Source organism: Ochotona princeps, chromosome 3, assembly GCF_030435755.1.
Source record: "Ochotona princeps isolate mOchPri1 chromosome 3, mOchPri1.hap1, whole genome shotgun sequence".
In the NCBI taxonomy this organism is placed as follows: domain Eukaryota; kingdom Metazoa; phylum Chordata; class Mammalia; order Lagomorpha; family Ochotonidae; genus Ochotona; species Ochotona princeps.
Window position 1 is genome coordinate 121,150,777 of NC_080834.1, and position 19,820 is coordinate 121,170,596.

Here is a 19,820-nt window from a genome sequence, read left to right on the forward strand (position 1 = left end):
TCCTCGCCCTAACCTTAGTCCTAGGCCAATCATATTCCCAACATTTCTACAACAATCTAACTGAAATAGGAGCATTCAAGCTCAACAGAAAGCCAAGCAGAGTCATAGCCCCAAGTGTCAAAAACAACACTAAAGATTCCCTTCATCCTGAACCAGCTGGGTTCCTGAAACAAATCTTCCCTGAGGCCAGCCCTTTCTGTAACTCTAAGCCAAGCCCGAGACTTTACTTGATCATACTCCTAGACCAAATGATGACCCGATTTCTACTACTACCACTAAGTGCATCCCTAGCTCAAACACAAATCAGACTCCTAAAGCTAACCCTAACTCCTTTTGTTTTTGTTGAATTCTAGTGTTGACAATCTTTACGTAGTTGATTTGGGTCAAAAGGTTCAAGGGCTACAGGACAGTGAGTAAGGCTATTATTTCCACATCCTCTTCTTTGACTGTATCTGGAGGTAAATGGGGAGGGAGGTAAAGGAAGAAGCCCCACCCAGTCTCCTCCTGACCCCAGGACCCTGATGTGGGGCATGCTGCGAGGGTCCTGCTCAAGTGGGTTCTTGTTTGTTTCTTTGTTTCTCAAGTGGTTTTGATAGTCATGAATTGCTGCCAATCATGCAACTGTAAGCACGATGAGGTCTCTGCAGCATACACTGATTGACACAGTCCATCTTAGAGTCTGTGTTTGCCCAGGTTTCCTCTGCCAATACGTGGCTGAAGCGGGTGATTGACTTGTTCTGTCCTCTGTCTTCTCATGGTTAGGGTTCTGAGTGCAGCAGTTTCAATGGGGAGATCCCCAAAGATCTCCTCTGTGTCTGAGGTATTCCCAGTCCAGATTCTGTCTATACTAGCAAGTCCAGGGCCCAGCACAGCCCATCAGCCTGATCAGCTGCTTGTTGCAGTTGCTGGGTTGGTTGTGTTTGCAGGCCTGTCTTCCACTGGAACCAATGGGTCTTGCAGTCCAGCCTGATTCTGCCCAGCACACGCTCGGGCATCACTCTTTCTTCACTCATGTCACTCCCTGTGGCTGTCCTGATGACAGGGAGCATTCTGATTGGCTGCATCTCTAAGACCTCACAGGGCTGTGTGGCCCTACAAGCTGTCCAATCAGCAGCTGCCTGGTCATAGCAGCCCGGAATCCTGTAGCCTCAGCATTCTAGAAAAGCCATGGTGACAGGCAGCCTCCTCTGTGGAGTAGAGAAAGATGGGGAGTGCTTCAAGCTCTGCTTTCTTTGTTCCTTCTCGTCACAGGCCCTAGCAGAGAAGGCGTACAGACTCCATGGAAGCCAGCAGAGCGTGAGTGTGTGGGGTTGGGTTTCCCTTGAATGTGAGTTTGCAAATCCGCTGAAAATGTGTAGAAGATTAGGACCTTTTCAACAGCGGTACTCTGAAAGCATTTCCATTTTCTGTCAATGAGAATCCTTGTGTCTCTTCAAGGAGCCAATCTAATCCTAGTTCTCCATTAGAGGTAGTGTGTGGAATAACCTATGTAATGTGGAAGAGCCAAGCCAAGCTGATTTCCATAGGCAGACCTTAATCCCATTTCCTGTCACGGCTCTCAGTGAAGTTTCCCTAGTGCAGTCCAGTGTCATGTAAGTGGGTCACCATAGTGTAAAAGAGGTGACTTCTGGGAGATGGTTGGGATCAATATCATGGTTGGATACAGGGTTGGAATCAGTTTTAGAATGCTATCTAGGCTTATGGTTGCAGTGATGTCAAAGCCTAGATTTCAGGTTAGGGCAAGGTGGAGTGTTAAGGTTCAATTGAGGTTTCTGATTTGGGTTACTAGTAGGAATAGAGCTAGGATTATGCTTAGGTGGAATTAAGGTGAGAGCTAGGTCTAATGCTAAAAGTCAAGTCTAGTAGTGAGGTTACTGTTAGGTTTTGAGATTTGAGTTATGGTTATCCCAATGGTTAGTGTTAGGGTTAGGGTTAGGGTTAGGATTAGGGTGAGGATGAGGGTTCAACTGACAAATAAGATTAGGTCCAGACTTAGGTTTTGTATGTGGCATGAAGTAGGATTTGTGTGAGGATTAGTACTTGGTAAAGAATAGTGTTTGGATTAATGCTGGATAGAGAGTTTGGGTTCCATTTCTGGTTCAGGCTTGGTTTGAGTTAGTGCTTTGATTGAGGGTTATTGTTAGGACTGTGGAAAGGACTGTGTGGAATCAGAATACAGTTAGGGTTACTCTTGTGGTTAGGATGAAAGCTGTGGCTCCATTGAGGATGAAGAGGTTGTTTTGTGAATGTGAGTATCATGGTGAGGTTCTAGTCTATGTCTGAATGATTATGCTTAGAGCTAGATTTCCAGTTGCATTCCGTGTTGGTCTGTGAGCGTTCATGTTATGATTCCTATATTTTTGAAGTTATTTAGGTTTGCTTTGTGTCCTATCATGTGGTCGATCCTTTGAATGTTGCCATATACTGCTAAAAAAAATGTATAATCTGTGGCTCTAGCTCTAAGCAGAGGTAGCCTTTCTAATTTCATATGATATAGACTTCAAGCTGACAGACATGAAAAAAGACAGGAAGGTCATTATATATTGGTGAAGGGATTGATCCATCAGGAAGTAATTACCATTGTGAATATATATGCACCAAATTCCAACGCACCTAGCCACATGAAGCAATTACTTACAGACTTAAGGGGAGACATTGATATGCACACAATAATAGTGGGTGACCTTACCACCCCGCTAACAACAATAGACAGATCAACAAAACAAAACTCAACAAAGAAACAACAGAGCTCATACAAACAATAGAATAACTGGACTTGGTAGACATTTATAGAACTTTTTACCCCAAAGCAGTATATGGCACCTTCCCCAGCAATTCAAAATGCCCCAGGAAATACAGAAATACTTGGAGGTTGAAAAATATGTTATTAAACGAACAATGGGTCAGAGAAAAAATTAAAGATAAGATCTAAAATTTATGGAAACCAATGAAAACTCTGACACAACATTCCAAAATTTGTGGGACACTGCCAAAGCAGTGCTACGGGGTAAATTGATCGCAATTGGAGCCCATGTCTTTGCCCAAGAGATGCACCAAATACAGGAACTAAACACACACCTCCAGGAATTGGAGAAACAACAGCAGAAGAGCCACAAACACAACAGGAAACAAGAAATCATCAAAACAAGGCAGGAAATTAATCAGAGAGAAACAAAAAAAACTATACACAAAATCAATGAATCAAAAAGCTGGTTTTTTGAAAAGATAAACAAAATAGACACCCTGCTGACCCAACTGATAAAGAAAAAAACAAGAGAAAGTTAGGATCAACAGCATCAAAGATATAAAAGGCAACATAATATCAGACACTGCAACCATTAAGAACATCGTCAGAAATTACTACAAAGCACTGTACTCCAACAAATCAGAAGATCACCAAGAAATGGAAAAGTTCTTCGACTTCTGCTACCTGCCAAAACTTAGCCCAGAGGCAACAAACGACCTGAACAAACCCATAACTGAAGTAGAGATTGAATCAGTGATTAAAGATCTCCCAACAAAAAAAAGCCCAGGCCCTTATGGCTTCACTACAGAATTCTACAAAATATTCAGAACACAACTGACCCCAATCCTCTACAAAATCTTCAAAACAATAAAAAAAAAAGGCAACTCTTCGAAGCTCATTCTATGAAGCCAATATCACCTTAATCACAAACCCCGACAGAGACCCAACTGAGAAGGAAAACTACAGACCTATTTCTCTGATGAACATCGACACTAAGATTCTCAACAAAATCCTAGCCAATAGAACTCAAAAACACATCAGACAGATTATTCATCCAGATCATTCATCCAGATCAAGTAGGATTCATCCCTGGAATGCAGGGATGGTTCAACATTCGCAAATCCATAAATGTGATACACCACATCCAAAAATTGCAAAACAAGTACCACATGATAGTATCAATAGACGCAGAAAAAGCTTTCGACAAAATCCAACACCACTTCCTGCTAAAAACCCTAACCAAGGTAGGCATAGATGGAAAAATCCACAACATAATCAAACCAATATATGAAAAATCCAACGCCAGCATCATACTGAATGGAGAAAAACTGGAACCCTTCCCACTGAAATCTGGAACAAGACAGGGATGTCCACTTTCTCCACTACTATTCAACATAGTCCTAGAGGTACTCGCTGAGGCCAGAAGACAAGAAAAAGAAATCAGAAGAATCCAAATGGGAATCGAAGAAGTCAAGCTTTCACTACATGCAGATGACATGATTTTCTAGATAGAAGACCCAAGAGACTCAATACAGAAACTGCTAGATCTTAAATGAGAGTTTGGAAGAGTGGCAGGATACAAAATTAATGAACAAAAATCAACAGCCATAGTGTATGCAAATAACCCAAAGATGGAAAAGTCCTAACCAGCAAGATACCGTCCAAAATAACAGAGAAAAAAAAGGAAGTATCTGGGAATAAACCTAACCAAAAATGTAGGAGACCTATTTGAGGAAAACTACAAACTACTTAAAAAAGAAATTGAACAAGATCTAGAAAGATGGAGTAACATCCCATGCTCCTGGATAGGTAAAATCAATATCATTAAAATGTCTATACTGCCAAAAGCAATATATACATTCAACGCAATCCCAATCAAATTGCCCAAAACATTCTTCATGGAACGGGAAACAATGATCCAAAGGTTCATCTGGAAGCACAAAAAACCACGGATAGCTAGAACCGTTCTCAAGAACAGGAAGTTAGCAGGGGGAATCACAGTTCCAGACCTCTGGACATACTATAGGGCAGTGATTATCAAAACAGCCTGGTACTGGCAAAAAAATAGAGAAGAAGATCAATGGAGCAGAATAGAAACAACAGATGGGAAACCACACAAATACAGCCAAATAATCTTTGACAAAAAGACAAACGACAATCCAGGCAAATGGGAAGGTCTGTTCAATAAATGCTGTTGGGACAACTGGTTAATAGCCTGCAGAAACAAAAAGCTAGACCTGCATCTCTCACCATACACTAATATCAAATCGAAATGGATAAAGATCTAAACCTGCATCCAGAACCTTCAAACTTTTGGAAGAAAATGTCGGAAATACTCTGCAAGATCTAGGGGTAGGCCCCTACTTTCTAAAAAGGACTCAAAAAGCAATAGAAATCAAGACGACAATAAACAAAGGGGACCTCATCAAACTAAGAAGCTTCTGTACAGCAAAGGAAACAATCAACAAAGTAAAAAAGCAACCCACAGAATGGGAGAAGATCTTCGCGCACTACATAGGTGACCAAGGGCTAATTTCAAGAATATACAAAGAACTACAAAATAACCAAAGTGTCAAAACAAACAAACCACTCAAGAAATGGGCACGGGAAATGGGCAAACGCTTCACACAGGAACAAACCCAAAGGGCAAATAAACATATGAAAAATGCGCAAGTTCCCTGGCAATAAGGGAAATCCAAATTAAAACATCAATGAGGTACCACCTAACGCCAGTAAGACTGGCCCACATGAATAAAAGCACCAACAACACTTGTTGGCGAGGTTGCGGGGAAAAGGGAACCCTACTCCACTGCTGGTGGGGCTGCAGGTTGGTAGAGCTTCTATGGAAATCAGTATGGAGAACATTGAAACAACTCAAAATCGACATACTGTATGATCCAACAATAGCACTGCTAGGAATATACCCAAAACACTTGTTTTATGAGAAGCCAACATGGACCCCTATACCCATAGCAGCACAATCAGTAATTGCAAAAACCTGGAAGCAACCGAAATGCCCATCAGCAGAAGACTGGATAAGAAAGCTATGGTTCACCTACTCCATGGAATACTACTCAGCTAGTAAAAAAAAAAAAAAAAATGCAGTTCTTTGTGGTCAAATGGGCCAAACTGGAAACCATAATGCTAAGGCAAATGAGCCAATCCCAAAAGGTTAAATACCACATGTTTGCCTTAATTTAAGATGATATGACGTTATGTATAACATGTTATGTAATGGATGTTATGTCATATATCGTATATAAACTAAAACTGAATTAACAATGGGGTGATCCACAGAAGAAGGTTAAGAAATTGCAATTGTTTTTTTAAAAGATTTATTCATTTTATTACCCAGATATACACAGAGGAGGAGAGACACAGAGGAAGATCTTCCGTCCGATGATTCACCTCCCATGTGAGCCGCAACGGGCTGATGCGCACTGATCTGAAGCCGGGAACCAGGAACCTCTTCCGGGTCTCCCACGCGGGTGCAGTTTCCCAATGCATTGGGCCGTCCTCAACTGCTTTCCCAGGCCACAAGCAGGGAGCTGGATGGGAAGTGGAGCTGCCGGGATTAGAACCGGCGCCCATATGGGATCCCGGGGCTTTCAAGGCGAGGACTTTAGCTGCTAGGCCACGTTGTCGGGCCCGAAATTGCAATTGTTTTTAACATATTGGTTACTCAATAATATAACTATTGATTAGACAACGAAGTTAATTGTTGCTGATGGTATGTTGGAGCCTTTAATCGATCGGATTACTTGCTTTCCAATGCTCATTGAGCCGAGTCAGATGGAAATAAGCAAGATGAGCATTCACACATAACAAAGATGGCGAATGACAGTCAAGGCACGAAAAACTTCAGAGCCAGAGAGATGCCCAGCCCTTAAGCCATTTCCAGCTGAAATGGAAACCAAGTGCTCTGGCAGCATGTATGTCTGAAAGTGGATGTGACACCTAGGGAACTCAGTGTGGTGGTGAATGGCAACTGCCCGAAGCATCAGTTCAGGTTTTCCAGTATCAAAAGAGCTCCACTGGTCATTCACGTCACAAACCATCAGCTGTCATAGCAGGTCTCTCGGATATCCTGTTGGTCCCTTCCTGTCCTATGCCCTTTTAGCCCAGTGTGATGGAATCAAGCAGGTTGAACACCAACACAAAACAAACATGGAGATCCTCACTCAAGGCGCTCAAAATTTCACAGCCAGAGAGAACTTCAGCGCCTAAGCCATTTCCACCCTCAGGGAAACCAAGTGCTGTGGCAGCACATATGTCTGAAAGTGGATGTGACATGTAGGGAACTCAGTGTGGTGGTGAATGGCAGCTGCTTGACGCAGCAGCACAGCTCTTCCAGTGCCAAAAAAACTCCACCTGACTCATTCACTTCACATACCATCAGCTGTCATAGCAGATCTCACGGAAACCCTGTTAGATGACTTCCTGTCCAATGCCCATTCAGTCCAGGGGGATGGTATCAAGCAGGTTGAACCACACACAAAACAATGATGGAGATCCTCACTGAAGGCGCTCAAAACTCCAGACCCAGAGAGAAGTTCAGCGCCCCAGCCATTTCCAGCTGCTATGGAAACCCATGGTTCTGGCAGCACATATGTCTGAAAGTGGGTGGGACACCTAGCAAACTCATTATGGTGGTAAATGGCAACTGCCCGAAGCAGCAGCGTAAGTCTTCGCCTGACAAAACAACTCCACTTGGCTCATTCACTACACATACAATCAGCTGTCCTAGCAGGTCTCACAGAAACCCTGTTTTGTCAGTTCCTCCCAAAAACCAATTGAGCAAGGCTTGAAGGAATCAAACAGTCAGAGCAGCTGCACTAAAGAATCATGGAGATTCTCAGTAAAGGCGCTAAAATCTCAAAATGCGAAGAGAAGTTCAGCAAGCCCAAGCCATTTTCTTTTTTTTTTCTTTTAATTATTTATTATTTTACTTCATTAATTACATTGTATTATGTGACACAGTTACATAGGTACTTGGGTTCTCCCCACCCCTCCCCAAACCCTCTCATCATGGTGGATTCCTCCACCTTGTTGCATAACCACAGCTCAAGTTCAGTTGAGATTCCCCCACTGCAAGAGTATACCAAACATAGAGTCCAGCATCTTATTGTCCAGTCAAGTTCAACGGCTTCTTAGGTTTACCCTCTCTGTCTGAAGACAGAGCCAGCAGAGTATCATCCCAGTGAATTGTAAGCTCCAACATACCATCAGCAAAAATTTACATCATTATGGGGTTAATTGACACAGTAATGAGTAACCAATATGTTAAAAGTAAATGCGAGTTCCCAGCCACCTTCTGTGACCACCTCACCTACACTTCAATTTTAGTTTATACACAACATATAACATTCAAAACATAACATGTTATACATAACATCATATCATCTTAAATTAAGGCAAACATGTGGTATTTAGCCTTTTGGGATTGGCTCATTTCCCTTAGCATTATGGTTTCCAGTTTGGCCCATTTGGCCACAAAGAACTGCATTTTTTTTTTTTAATAGCTGAGTAGTATTCCATGGAGTAGATGAACCATAGCTTTCTTATCCAATCCTCTGTTGATGGGCATTTTGCTTGTTTCCATGTTTTTGCAATTACTGATTGTGCTGCTATGAACATAGGAGTGCATGTTGGTTTCTCATAGAACAAGTGTTCTGGATATATTCCTAGGAGTGCTATTGTTGGATCATACGGTATGTTGAATTTGAGTTGTTTGAATATTCTCCATACTGATTCCCATAGAAGCTGTACCAGCCTGCAGCCCCACCAGCAGTGGAGTAGGCTTCCCTTTTCCCCACAACCTGGCCAACAAGTGTTGTTGGTGCTTTTATTCATGTGGGCCAGTCTTACTGGCGTTAGGTGGTACCTCATTGATGTTTTAATTTGGATTTCCCTTATTGCCAGGGAACTTGAATATTTTTTCATATGTTTATTTGCCCTTTGGGTTTGTTCCTGTGTGAAGTGTTTGCCCATTTCCCGTGCCCATTTCTTGAGTGGCTTGTTTGTTTTGACATTTTGGTTGTTTTGTATCTCTTCGTATATTCTGGTGATCAGCCCTCTATCATCTATGTCGTGTGCGAAGATCTTCTCCCATTCTGTAGGTTGCCTTTTTATTTTGTTGATTGTTTCTCTAGCTGTACAGAAGCTTCTTAGTTTGATGAGGTCCCACTTGTTTATTTTGTTCTTGATTTCTACTGCATTTGGAGTCTTTTTTAGGAAGGGAGGGCCTACCCCTAAGTGTTGGAGTGTGTTTCCAACATTTTCTTCCAAAAGTTTGAAGGTTTCTGGATGTAGGTTTAGATCTGTTATCCATTTATATCTGATCTTAGTGTATGGTGAGAGATGTGGACCTATTTTTTTGTTTCTGCAGGCTATTAACCAGTTGTCCCAACAGCATTTATTGAACAGACCTTCCCATTTGCCTGGATTGTCGTTTGTCTTTTCGTCAAAGATTATTTGGCTGTATTTGTGTGGATTCCCTTCTGGTGTTTCTATTCTGCTCCATTGATCTTTTTCTCTATTTTTTTCCAGTACCAGGCTGTTTTAATAATCACTGCCCTATAGTATGTCCAGAGGTCCGGAACTGTGATTCCCCCTGCTAACTTCCTGTTCTTGAGAACGGTTCTAGCTATCCGTGGTTTTTTGTGTTTCCAAATGAACCTTTGGATCATTGTTTCCCGTTCCATGAAGAATGTTTTGGGCAATTTGATTGGGATTGCGTTGAATGTATATATTGCTTTTGGCAGTATAGACATTTTAATGATATTGATTTTACCTATCCAGGAGCATGGCATGTTACTCCATCTTTTGAGGTCTTGTTCAATTTCTTTTTTAAGTAGTTTGTAGCTTTCTTCAAATAAGTCTTCTACATTTTTGGTTAGATTTATTCCCAGATATTTCATACTTTTCTCTGCTATTTTGGACGGTATCTTGCTGGTTAGGACTTTTCCATCTTTGGGCTATTTGCATACACTATGTACCCTGCCACTCTTCCAAACTCTCATTTAAGATCTAGCAGTTTCTGTATTGAGTCTCTTGGCTCTTCTACATAAAGAATCATATCATCTGCATATAGTGAGAGTTTGACTTCTTCGTTTCCCATTTGGATTCTTCTGATTTCTTTTTCTTGTCTTCTGGCCTCAGCGAGTACCTCTAGGACTATGTTGAATAGTAGTGGAGAAAGTGGACATCCCTGTCTTGTTCCAGATTTCAGTGGGAAGGGTTCCAGTTTTTCTCCATTCAGTATGATGCTGGTGTTGGGTTTTTCATATATGGCTTTAATTATGTTGTGGATTTTTTCATCTATGCCTACCTTGGTTAGGGTTTTTAGCAGGAAGTGGTGTTGGATTTTGTCGAAAGCTTTTTCTGCATCTATTGATACTATCATGTGATTCTTGTTTTTCAGTTTTTGGATGTGGTGTATCACATTTATGGATTTGCGAATGTTGAACCATCCCTGCATTCCAGGGATGAATCCTACTTGATCTGGATGAATGATCTGTCTGATGTGTTTTTGAATTCTGTTGGCTAGGATTTTGTTGAGAATCTTAGCATCAATGTTCATCAAAGAGATAGGTCTGTAGTTTTCCTTCTCTGTTAGTTCTCTGTCTGGTTTTGGGATTAAGGTAATTTTGGCTTCATAGAATGAGTTTGGAAGGGTTGCCTCTTTTTCTATTGTTTTGAAGAGTTTGTAGAGGATTGGGGTCAGTTCTGTTCAGAATATTTTGTAGAATTCTGGAGTGAAGCCGTCTGGGCCTGGGCTTTTCTTTGTTGAGAGGTCTTTAATCACTGATTCAATCTCTACTTCAGTTATGGGTTTGTTCAGGTCGTTTGTTGCCTCTGGGCTAAGTTTTGGCAGGTGGTAGAAGTCCAAGAACTTTTCCATTTCTTGGTGATCTTCTGATTTGTTGGAGTACAGTGCTTTGTAGTAATTTCTAATTATGGCCTTAATGGATGCGGTGTCTGTTGTTATGTTGCCTTTTTCATCTTTGATGCTGTTAATTCTTGCCTTCTCTTGTTTTTTCTTTGTCAGTCGGGCCAGTGGGGTGTCTATCTTGTTTATCTTCTCAAAAAACCAGCTTTTTGATTCATTGATTTTGTGTATGGTTTTTTTTATTTCTATCTGGTTGCTTTCCTCCCTTGTTTTGATGATTTCTTGTTTCCTATTGTGTGTGTGGCTCTTCTGCTGTTGTTTTTCTAATTCCTGGAGGTGTGTGTTTAGTTCCTGTATTTGGCGTCTCTCTTGGGCCTTGACATGAGCTCCAATTGCGATGAGTTTACCCCGTAGCACTGCTTTGGCAGTGTCCCACAAATTTTGGAATGTTGTGTCAGAGTTTTCATTGGTTTCCATAAATTTTTTGATCTCATCTTTAATTTCTTCTCTGATCCATTGTTCGTTTAATAGCATATTGTTCAGCCTCCAAGCGTTTCTGTATTTCCTGGGGCATTTTGAATTGCTGATTTCCAGTTTCATTCCGTGGTGGTCTGAGAGGGTACATGGTATGATTCCTATCTTTTTGAATTTATTTAGGTGCTTTGTGTCCTATCATGTGGTTGATCCTGGAGAAGGTGCCATGCACTGCTGAAAAAAATGTATAATCTGTGGCCTTAGGGTAAAAAATTCTATAAATATCTGTCATGTGCAGTTGTTCTATTGTTTGTATGAGCTCTGTTCTTTCTTTGTTGAGTTTTTGTTTTGTTGATCTGTCTATTGTTGTTAGCGGGGTGTTAAGATCACCCACTATTATTGTGTGTATATCTATGTCTCCCCTTAAGTCCATGAGTAATTGCTTCACGTAGCTAGGTGCATTTGAATTAGGTGCATATATGTTCACAATGGTAATTACTTCCTGATGGATCAGTCCCTTCACCAATATATAATGTCCTTCCCTGTCCTTTTTGATGTGTGTCAGATTGAAGTCCACATCATTGGAAATTAAGACAGCTACCCCAGGCTTTTTTTCTCGTCCATTGGCATGAAATATCTGTTTCCAACCTTTCACTTTCAGCTTATTAGAATCTCTTCTGCTTAGATGTGTCTTTTATAGGCAACAGATAGTTGGGTGCTGTTTGATAATCCATTCTGTTAATCTATGTCTTTTGATTGGTGAGTTCAGGCCATTCGTGTTAAGAGTTAAAATTGAGAGGTTGTGATTTTGCCCTGCAATACATGTTTTTGTGGGTGTTGATATCTGTGTAATTGCCCTTCCTTGTGTGCACTTTAGTGAGGAGACCTTCCTGTTCGCCATCTTTGCTTATGATTCACCTCCTTTTTTTTCTGGATTTAGTGCATTTCTAAGGACATTTTGTAGAGCTGGTTTTGTGCTGGCATATTCTTCTAATTTCTCTTTGCTGTGAAAGTATTTGATTTCGTTCTCAAATACGAATGAGATCTTTGCTGGGTACAATATTCTTGGTTGACAGTTGTTCTGATTCAGGGTTTGGAAGATCTTTGTCCATTCTCTTCTTGCTTGTAACGTCTCTTCAGAGAAGTCAGCAGTGATCCTGATTGGTTTTCCCCGGTATGTGATCTTTTCTCTGCTTTGTACTTGTCTTAGGATTCTTTCTTTATCTTCGTTGGAGTGGAACTTGAGCACCATATGTCTGGGTGAAGATCGCTTTGGGTCATATCTGCTGGGAGTCCTCTGACCGTCCTGAATTTGGGCTGGGTTCATGTTCCAAGTGTTTTGAAAGTTTTCCTGTATAATTTCGTCGAGCACCATTTGCATTCCTGACTCTTTTTCCGCTCCTTCAGGAAGGCCAATAATCCTAATATTTGATTTTCTGAGGTTGTCTTTCATTTCTTGTATGGTCTTATTGGCTTTGTTCAGACTTGTCTCCAGCTATTTAATGAACTGAGTATGTTCGTTTTGTGTGTCTTCCATTTCAGAGATCCTCTCTTCTGCTGTATTTGTTCTGTTGGTTAGGCTCTCAATTTTGTGCTCTAAGTCAAGGATTTTATTGTCATTTGTTGTATTTCTGAGGTTATGTGGTTCTTGAATTCCTTGAAGTCTTCCCAATTTTTCTCATTGTCTCTGACATATTTTAACATTATTTTTTTGAATTCCTTGTCTGGTAGATCTTCTATGTCTTCATCTCACATCTCCGAAATAGACATTGGCTTTTGATCCTTTATTGGTAGGGTGTTGGCACTCTCATCTGGATCATTTCCTTTTCTGGTATTTCTTCCCATTGTGTTAGTGTTTCTTTTTTGAGAGACCTAGGCACCAGTGTGCTGAGGGGTCTCCAAGCACTATCCTGTAGAGATCAGAGTCTGCAGGCGTGGAGTAGCAGGGTGTGGGAATTTTCAAGGCACTTTTGGTGTGTCTCCAGAACACTGGACCTCAGCGCGCCACTTCCAGGGCCCAGGGGATTCAAAGCGCACTCTCAGCTCGTCCCCTACAGGTATGCTACCACAGGGCGTGGGGGAGTGAAGGCACTCTCTGTGTGCGCCCCTTGTGCGCGGGATCACAGGGCTCAGAGGATTCTAGGTGCTTTCTCGGTGTGTCCCCAGTGCCAGGGACTGCAGGGCGTGGAGGTTCCAGGTGCTCTCTGGGAATGCCTCCTGCACGCGGGTCCGCAGTGCTCTCCTGGTTCATCTCCCAAGCACGGGACTATAGGGCGTGGGGTGTTCCAGGTGCTCTCTGGAAACGCCTCCTGCGCAGGCCCGCCCACCCCAGTGCTTGCAGGGGACCGACTGCCCCAACAATAGCACGGGACTGCCGGCGATCCCCATGACTTCAGGTCCTGATGTCCGCAGAGGGCGCAGGTCCTGGCGGGTCCTGGTGACCAGGGTGAGCAGATGCCAGCGGGTCCCAATCACCGCCTGTCCTCACGGCCACAGCGTCTGCGGGTCGGTATGCGGGTAGGTCTGCGGCTTTCAGCGGCTGCACTCAAAGGTGACTCAGCAGGTCAGGAGCGGAAAGTCGTCTTCCCTGCCCTTTGTTTTGTTTTTCTCTGGTTGCTCTTCCGAGTTGTGTGGATTTTTTTGGCTCCACACTGTCCAGGGAACTTCACGTTCTTCTCCCTATAGTTCTATGCTGCTCCACTTACGCTTTTGTGACGTTCTAGCCCGCTCTGTCTGTGAGCTCCCTCACAGTCTTCCTCCTATGTCGGCCATCTTGCGAGACTCCCGATTTACAACTGCCATGGAAACCAAGTGCTCTGACAAAATATAAGTCTGAAAGAGGATGTGGTACCTAGGGAACACAGTGTAGTGGTGAATGGCAACTACAATAAGCATGACAGAGGTCTTCAGTGTGAAAACAACTCCACTGGCTCATTCACTTCACCTACCATCAGCTGTCCTGGCAGGACTCCCAGAATCCATGTGTGGTCACTTCCTGTCCAATGCCCATTGAGCACAGGGTGATGGAATCAAGCAGGTTGAGCACACACAGAAAACATAGATGGAAATCCTAACACAAGGCACGAAAAAATCCAGAGTCAGAGAGAATTTCAGCACCCAAGCCAGTTTCAGCTGCCATGGAAACCAAGTGCTGTGGCAGCACAGATGTCTGAAAGTGGATGTGACACCTAGGAAACTCAGTGTTGTGGTGAATGGAGGCTGCTCGAAAAACCAGCACAGGTCTTCTAGTGCCAAAACAACTCCAGTTGGCTCATTCACTTCACATACCATCACAGCTATCCTGACAGGTCTCCCAAAAAACCTGTTTGGTCAGTTCCTCTCCACTGCCAATTAAGCCCAGTGTGATGAAAGCAAGCAGGTTCAGAACACACAGTAAACATAAATGGAGATTCTCACACAAGGTGCAAAAAAATCCAGAGCCAGAGAGAAGTTCAGCGCCCAAGCCATTTCCAACTGCCATGAAAACCAAGTGCTCTGGCAGCACATATGTCTGAAAGTGGATGTGACACCTAGGGAACTCAGTGTTGTGGTGAAAGGAAACTGCCTGAAGCAGCAGCACAGGTCTTATAGTACCAAAACAACTCCGCCTGGCTCATTCACTTCTCATGCAATCAACTGTCCTGGCAGGTGTGCAAGAAACTATGTTTAGTCACTTCCTGTCCAATGCCAATTTAGCAAAATTTGAAAGAATCAAACTGCACTAAACAAAGATGGAGATCCTCAATCAAGGCGCTAAATTTCGAGAACCAGAGAAAAGTTCAGCACCCGAGCCTTTTGCAGCTGCCTTGGAAACAAGTGATCTGGCAGCATATATGTCTGAAAGTGGATGTGAAACCTGGGAAAATCATTTAGGTGGTGGTGAATGGCACCTGCCCGAAGTAGTAGCACAGGCCTTCCAATGCGAAAGCAACTCCACGAGTCTGATTCACTTCACATACAATCAGCTCTCTTAGCAGGTCTCCCGGAAATCCTGTTTGGTCACTTTGTGTCCAATGAGCATTGAGCCCAATGGGTTGGAAACATACAGGTTGAACACGCACACTAAACAAAGATGGGGATCTTCACTCAAGGCGCTCAAAAGCCGACATCCAGAGAGACATTCAACGCACAACCCATTTCCACCCACCATGGAAACCAAGTGCTCTGGCAGCACATATGTATCAAAGTGGCTGTCACAACTGGGAAACTCAGTGTAGTGGTGAATGGCAACTGCATGAAGCAGCAGCACAGAACTTCCAGTGGCAAAACAACTCCATCTGGCTCATTCACTACAGATAGAATGAGCTGTCCTCACAAGTCTCCCGGAAATCCTGTTTGATCACTTCCTGTCCAATGACAACAGAGCCCAGTGCAATGGAATCAAGCTGGCTGAGAACCAGCAGAAAACATGGAGGAGATCCTCATTAAGGCGCCAAAAACTCCACCACAAGAGAGAAATTTAGTGCCCAAGCCATTTCCAGCTGCCATGGAAACCAAGTGCTCTGGCAGCACATATGTCTGAAAGCGGCTGCAACATCTAGAGAACTCAGTGTGGCAGTGAATTGCAATTGCCTGAAAGAGCAACACAGGTCTTCCAGTGCCAAAACAACTCCACCTGGCTCATTCAATTCATATAGAATCAGCAGTCCTATCAGGTTTCCTGCATACCCTATTTGGTCACTTGCTGCCCAAAGCCCACTCAGCCCAGTGTGATGGAATCAGGCTGTCTGAACACCCACACACGTAACAAAGATGGAAATCCTCACTCAAGGTGCTCAAAAGTCGATATCCAGAGAGAAGTTGAGCACCCAAGCCATTTGCAGCTACCATGGAAACCAAGGCCTCATTCATGTCACATACTATCAGCTCTCTCATTAGGTCTCCCAGAAACCCTGTTTGGTCATTTTCTGTCCTGTGACCATTGAGCCTAATGGGATTAAACATGCAGGTTGATCCCCCACACAAAACTCGACAACAAGAGAAAAGTTCAGAACCCTAGCCATTTGCAGCTGCCTTGCAAACAAGTGATCTGGCAGCACATATGTCTGAAAGTGGAGGTGAAACCTGGGAAAAACATTTAGGTGGTGAATGGCAACAGCCCGAGGCAGTAGCAGAGGCCTTCCAGTGCCAAAACAACTCCAACAGGGTCAGTCACTTCACATAAAATCAGCTCTCCTAGCAGGTCTCCCGGCAACGTTGTTTGGTCACTTACTGTCCAATGCCTATTGAGCCCAAGGGAATGGAATCAAGCATGTTGAGCACACACACAAAAGAGATCATCACTCAATGCGCTAAAAATTCCAGAACCAAAGAAGTTTAGCGCCCATGCCATTTCCAACTGCCGTGGAAACCAAGTGCTCTGGCAGCACATATATCTGAAAGTGGATGTGACACCTGGGGAATTCAGTGTGGTGGTGAATTGCAACTGCCCAAAATAGCAACACGGCTTTTCCAGTTTCAGAAAAACTCGACTCACATCAGTCAAATCACATACCATCAGCTCTCCTTACAGGTCTACCAGATACCCTGTTTGAACACTTCCTGTTCAATGCCAATTGAGCCTCGTGTGATCAAATCAAGCATGTTCAGCATGCGCAAAGAAAAAAGATGGAGATCGTTACGCAAAACGCTGAAAATTCAAGAGCAAGAGAGGAGTTCAGCATCAAAGCCATTTCCACCTGCCATGGCAACCAAATGCTCTGGCAGCACATATGTCTGAAAGTGGGTGGGACACCAAGAGAACTCAGTGTGGTGGTGAATGGCAAATGCATGAAGCCACAGCACAGGCCTTCCACTGCCAAACATCTCCACCTGGCTCATTCACTTCACATACCATCAGCTATCATGGCTGATCTCCGGGAAACCCTGTTTGGTCACTTCCTGTCCAATGCCCATTGAGCCCTATGGAATGGAATCAAGCAGATTGGGCACCCACACAAAACAAAGATGCAGATTCACACTCAAGATGCTCAAAATTTCTCAGAGGGAAGTTTAAGGCCCAAGCCAATTTCAGCTGCCAAGAAAATCTAGTATTCTGGCAGCACATATGTTTAACACTGGATGTGCCACCTAGGAAACTCAGTGTGTTGTTGAATGGCCACTGTCCAAGGCAGCCTGATAGGTCTTCCAGTGCCAAAACAACTCCACTGCCTCATTCACATCAGTTACCTTCAGCTGTCCTTGCAGGTCTCCTGAAACCATGTTTGCTCACTTCCTGTCCAATGCCCATTGACACCAGTGAAAAAGAATCAAGCAGTTTCAGCACACACACAAAACAAGGATGGAGATCCTCACTCAAGGCGCTCATAACTCCAGAGCCAGAGAGAAGTTCAGCTCCCAAGCCATTTTTAGCTGCCATGGAAACTAAGTGTTCTGGAAGCACTGATGTCTCAAAGTGGCTGATAAGCTAGGCAACTCATTGTGGTGTTGAACGGTAATTGCTCAAAGCAGCAGCACATGTCTTCCAAGGCCAAGACAACTCCACCTGGCTCATTCACCTCCCATACCATCAGCTGTCTTAGCAGCTATCTAGGAAACCCTGTTTGGTCACTTGCTTTCCAATATTCAAAGCTCAGCATTATGGAATCAAGTAGATAGAGGACACACAGAAAACAAAGGTGGAGTTTCTCACTCAAGGCATGAAAACGCCACAGCCAGAGAGATCAGTGCTCAAGCATTTCCAGCTGCCTTGGAAAACAAGTGCTCTGGCAGCACATATGTCTGAAAGTGGATGTGACACTTGGGGATCTAAATTTGGTGGTGAATGGCCACTGCCCGATGCAGCAGCACAGCTCTTCCAGTGCCAAAACAACTCCACCTGGTTCAGGAACTTCAATTACCATCAGCTGTCATAGCAGGCCTCGCGAAAATCCTGTTTGCTCAATTGCTGTCCAGTGCCTATTCAGTACAGTGTGATGGAATGAGGCATGCTGAGCACTCACACGTAACAAAGATATAGATCCTCACTCAAGGCGCTTAAACTCCACAGCCAGAGAGAAGTTCAGCACTCAAGCCATTTGCAGGTGCCACGGAAACCAAGTGCTCTGGCAGCACATATGTCTGAAAGTGGATGTGACGCTTGGAGAACTAGTGTGGTATTGAATGATAACCGCCCTAAGCAGAAGCACAGGTCTTCCAGGGCCAAAACAACTCCATCTGACTCATTCACTTCACATATCATCAGCTGCCCTAGCAGGTCTCCCAGAAACCCTGTTTGGACACTTATGTTCCAAATCCATAGCCCAGATGATGGAATGATGTAGGTGGAGCACACACTTAAAAAAAAGGTGGAGATCCTCACACAAGGCACGTAAAACTCCACAGCCAGGTAGAAGTTCAGAACCCAAGATATTTCTAGCTGCCATGGAAACCAAGTGCTCTGGCAGCACATATGTCTGAAAATGGATGTGACAAGAATTAAACTCAGTGAGGTGGTGAATGGAAACTGCCCGAATTAACAGCACAGGACTTCCAGTGCCAAAACAACTCCACCTGAGTCATTCACTTCAGATTTTATCAGGTGTCCTAGTATGTCTCCCAGAAACCCTGTTTGGACCCCTTATTTAATGCCCATTGAAACCATGGTAACGGAATCAAGCAAATTGACACCCACAGAAAACAAAGATGGATATCCTCACTCAATGCGCTAAAAATTCAGAGCCAGAGAGAAATTCAGCGCCCAAGCCATTTTTAGCTGCCATGGAAACCAAGTGCTCTGGCAGCACATATATCTGAAAGTGGATGTGACACCTGGGGAACTCAATGTGGTGGTGAATGGCAACTGCTCGAAAAAGCAGAAGAGCTCTCCAGTGCCCAAACAACTCCAATTGGCTCATTCAATTCACATACCATCAGCTATCCTGGCAGGTCTCCAGAAAACCGTGTTTGGTCACTTTCTGTCTAATGCCAATTGAGCCCAGGGGGTACAATAAAGTAGGTTGACCATGCACACAAAACAAAGATGAAGATGCTCACTCAAGGCACTCACATCTCCGCAGCCAGAGAGAATTTCAGCACCCAAGCCTTTTCCAGCTGTCATGGAAACCAAGTGCTCTGGCAGCACATATTTCTGAAAGTGACTGGGAGGTGACACTTGAGGAACTCAGTGCGGTGGTATATGTCAACTGCCTGAAGAAGCAACACACGTCTTCCAGTACCCAAACAACTCCACCTGGCTCATTCACTTCACATACCATCATCTGTCCTAGCAGGTCTTCCAGAAACACTGTTTGGTCACTTTCTGTCCAATGCCCATTAAGCCCCAGGGGGATAGAATCATACAGGTTGAGCACACACTCAAAACAAAGATGGAGATCCTCACTCAAGGTGCTCTAAACTCCAGAGCCAGAGAGAAGATCAGCATACAAGATATTTCCCAGCTGCTTCGGAAACCAAGTGCTCTTTCAGCGCCTATTTCTGAAAGAGCCTGGGACATGACACTTGGGGAAATCAGTGCCGTGGAGAAAGACAACTGCCCGAAGCAGCAACACAGCTTGTCCAGTGCCAAAACAACTCCACCTGGCTCATTCATTCACATACCTTCAGCTGTCCCTGCAGGTCTCCAGGATTTCTTGTTTGGTCACTTCCTGTCCAATGCCCATTGAATCCAGTGTGCACAAAAGAAACATGGAGATCATAACTAAAGGCTCTCAAAACTCCACACCCAGGGAGAAGTTCAGAGATCAAGCCATTTACAGCTGCTGTGGAAAC